This window comes from Hyperoodon ampullatus (genome assembly GCF_949752795.1).
Source record: "Hyperoodon ampullatus genome assembly, chromosome: 2".
Taxonomy (NCBI): Eukaryota; Metazoa; Chordata; class Mammalia; order Artiodactyla; family Ziphiidae; genus Hyperoodon; species Hyperoodon ampullatus.
In genome coordinates, this window is record NC_136915.1 from 38,558,754 (window position 1) to 38,562,929 (window position 4,176).

The 4,176-nt window shown below is 41.7% G+C and overlaps 1 pseudogene across 1 annotated transcript; it reads left to right on the forward strand.

Moving 5' to 3' along the window:
• The first annotated feature begins 731 nt into the window (after positions 1-731).
• LOC307049216 (small ribosomal subunit protein uS8-like) lies at positions 732-1,133 on the forward strand (annotated as a pseudogene). The gene has a single exon. The product of its transcript is annotated as a small ribosomal subunit protein uS8-like (transcript).
• Positions 1,134-4,176: the final 3,043 nt, after the last annotated feature.

Here is a 4,176-nt window from a genome sequence, read left to right on the forward strand (position 1 = left end):
CTTGCAGCATCACCTTGGCTGTATCTGGGAAGTGGGAGATAAGAGTACTCTGCTTCTTATCTATAGAACACTGGCTCTCTGGCTGTAGACCTAATTTAGATTACAATCTCCTAGAACCATGTCTAGCAGTGCCACATAGGAAAAAGCATAAACTGTGGTGTCAGATAGACATAGGTTCTATTTTCAGCTCTGCCACTCACCAGTCACATGAGTTTGAGCAAGTCATTAACCTCTCTGAGCCTCAGTGTCCTCATGGGGATTGAAGTCCCCACCTCACAGATTATAGGGAGAATTAAGTGAGGTGATGTGTGAAAGCCTCACAACTGTGAGGGCTGAGACTGGGCCAATTTGTTCATCATTTGTAGTTCAATGCCTGGCACAGAGTGTGCCCTCAATAAATACTTGTTATAATTGAATGAATGAGTAGGTACCTAAAAAACCGTAGCCAGGTATCCCTTTGTCTGGACTGATTCTGGCTGATTGCAATGATACTCTGCCCTGACACAGTCCAAAAAAACCTCACTGCATCGAATCCTGAGATGGTGGCACACCAGTCTAATGTGCCTGGGAGACTGCATCATGTCTCACAGGTTAAAGGGGGCTTGTGTGAAACAAAAGTTTCAATAATATTGATTGTGCCGCTGAGGAGTTTAATATAGTGCTTCTCAAACCTTAACGTGCCTCCAAGTCACCTAGGGCTCTTGTTAAAATGCAGGTTCTGCCTGCCATCTTTCTGTGCCATCATAATGGTGCACATGAATGGCCTGGCTGATATTCTCAAGAGCATCAACAATGCCAAAAAGAGAGGCAAATGCTAGGTTCTTATTAGGTTTTGCTCCAAAGCCATCAACCAGTTTCTAGCTGTGATGATGAAGCGTGGTTATATTGGCCAATTTGAAATCACTGATGATCACAAGGCTGGGAAAATTGTCGTGAACCTCACAGGTTACACAAGTGTGGAGATCAGTCCCATATTTGATATACAGCTCAAAGATCTAGAAAAATGGCAGAATAACCTGCTCCCATCCAGTCAGTTTGGTTTCATTATACTGATAACCTTAGCCGGCAGCATGAACCACGAAGAAGCGAGACGAAAACACATGGGAGGGGAAATCTTGGGATTCTTTTTCTAGGGATGTAATACATACAATGCAAATAAAATGCCTCAGTGGGGAAAAAAAAAGCAGGTTCTGAGTCAGTAGTTCCAAGTGAAGGTCTGACAAGCTCCCAGGTGATGCTGAGACTGCTGGCTTGGGGAACCTCATTTTGAGTAGCTGGGGTCTAATACAGGGGTGAACAAACTTTTTCTGTAGGGGGCCAGACAGTAAATATTGTAGCTTTGTGAACTGTATGATTCCTGCTGCAACTGCTTAACTCTGCCAGTACAGAAAAAGAGCAGCCATAGACAACATGCAAATAAATAGGCATGATAGTGTTCCGATAAAACTGTATTTACAAAAACCTGGGACAGACTGGATTTGGCCTGTGGGCTGTAGTTTACCTACCCTTTATTTAATATAGTTAAAATCAGCATATCATTCTTGTAATAGACAACAGTGAGCTTGTCACCTGAGCGCCCAATAATTCCCTCTTATGTGGTAACTTCCCCTTCCTCCAGATCTACCTCCCCCTCCCCACAATCTATATGAGGCCAGGAGCGGAGCACCCACTACCAGGCTCTCATCACGGGACTCTGACTCCAGACTCCAGCAGATTGGTTCAGGGTGGTGGCACAACTCCAAGGGGCATCTTTCACATTCTATTCCACAGAATGTTGTGCTCCAGGGCTGCCCTTTACATAGAAAACAAGGTGAAGGCCTCCTTAAGCTGTGAACTTGGCTGAACTGGGTACCTGACTAAAGTGGACTACTCATGGCCTTTCCTTAAGATTCTAGAATTAGGTCTAGGAGATTCCTGTTTTAGTCTGTCTATCTGTTCTCTTAAATAGGAGGATACATACGTGGAGATGGAGCTTCTTTTTTTTTTTTTAACTCTGTTTATTGGAATACAGAGAAAGTTAGTAGAGAGAAAGAATGAAGCATATATTCAGAGAGAAACAATGGTGAGAGCTGGTGAGAGGGGCTTCCTGGGTTTTCAGTAGCACTGCAATCACCGGCTCCAGGTCATCCCTGAGTTCCAGCTGCATCCTTGCCCTTGGGTTCTAGGAGAGGACATTATATAAATTCATTTTGCTTTTGCTTAAATCCAGTAGAACTCTGTTGCATACAAACTACAGTCTTAATAGCATTAGCAAGTAACAAAAAAGTTCTTCAGTAGAATTCAAATTTTGTAGGATTTTTTTTAAATCAATGTATAGATTGTTGCAAGAACACATTTTTTAACATCTTTATTGGAGTATAATTGCTTTACAATGGTGTGTTAGTTTCTGCTTCATAACAAAGTGAATCAGTTATACATATACATATGTTCCCATATCTCTTCCCTCTTGCATCTCCCTCCCTCTCACCCTCCCTATCCCACCCCTCTAGGTGGTCACAAACCACCAAGCTGATCTCCCTGTGCTATGTGCTGCTTCCCACTAGCTATCTATTTTACGTTTGGTAGTGTATATATGTCCATGCCACTCTCTCACTTTGTCACAGCTTACTCTTCCCCCTCACCATATCTTCAAGTCCATTCTCTAGTAGGTCTGTATCTTTATTCCCATCTTACCCCTAGGTTCTTCATGAGCTTTTTTTTCCCCTTAGATTCCATAGATATGTGTTAGCATATGGTATTTGTTTTTCTCTTTCTGACTTACTTCACTCTGTATGACAGACTCTAGGTCCATCCACCTCACTATAAATAACTCAATTTCGTTTCTTTTTATGGATGAGTAATATTCCATTGTATATATGTGCCACATCTTCTTTATCCATTCATCTGTTGATGGACACTTAGGTTGCTTCCATCTTCTAGCTATTGTAAATAGAGCTGCAATGAACATTTTGGTATATGACTCTTTTTGAATTATGGTTTTCTCAGGGTATATGCTCAGTAGTGGGATTGCTGGGTCATATGGTAATTCTCTTTTTACTTTTTTAAGGAGCCTCCATACTGTTCTCCATAGTGGCTGTATCAATTTACATTCCTACCAGCAGTGCAAGAGTGTTCCCTTTTCTCCACACCCTCTCCAGCATTTATTGTTTGTAGATTTTTTGATGATGGCCATTCTGACCGGTGTGAGATGATATCGCATTGTAGTTTTGATTTGCATTTCTGTAATAATTAATGATGTTGAGCAAGAGCACATATTTTTGTTTGAAACTGGATCTTCCTGACAATAGAGTATGTGGTATTTCATAAATATTAAAATACATCCATATTCTAATGATCCACATAGTAATACGTCATTTTGTCACTTGTATAATAATTCTTGGTCCCTTGCTTTGGTTAGGGTTCAGCGGCAGAGAAAACTATTCACTTGGACAGAAAGGGATTTAGTACAAGGTATTAAATGGCTTACAATGTTGCTAGATGGGCTAAGGAAACAGACTCCAGGCTGATCATCATGGGTGAGTTCTCCAATGCACCTGGCAGAACTGGGCTGTGAAGGAGGCTGCTGCTCCTACCAAAACAGGAGACCCACCTGCTGAATCAGGGAGTAACCGCTCATAGGCACTAGCTCTGGAATCCTGCCACCTCTTCCATACCAGGAAGTTACCTGCCAAATTAGGGAGCCATCATCTCTGCTTCCAGGTCCAGATCAAACTGCTTCCCTCTAAACCATCAGAACAAGCAACACAGATGTCTCACACTCTCCCTCCTAACTGTTCATTTTCAGGTTCCTGGTGAATGCATTTGAATGAAGGAACCTTTGTCTCATTCAGAACCCTAGCAGCAAAGGGGTCTGGGAAAGGTAGTTTTAAACTTTTCAGTCTCTTCATTCCAGGAAGACACACTGTAATGAGACTGGAACAGATGATGAATGAGCCAGTCCACAGAATTAGCCACACCCCTAATTGACCACACAGTTGTAAAACAAAAATTATATTTTTGTGAAGAAAATGTAAATATGAGCAAACAATAACACAGTAGTTCACTGCACTTGTTAGACTGATGCTACATAATTCAGACTTCCTCTCTTTTTGCCAGATAGCATTATTAGTTGTGTATTCTTGCCTACTTAGGCAACTGAAACAGCTTGTAACATCTCAATCATTATGATGAGTGAAG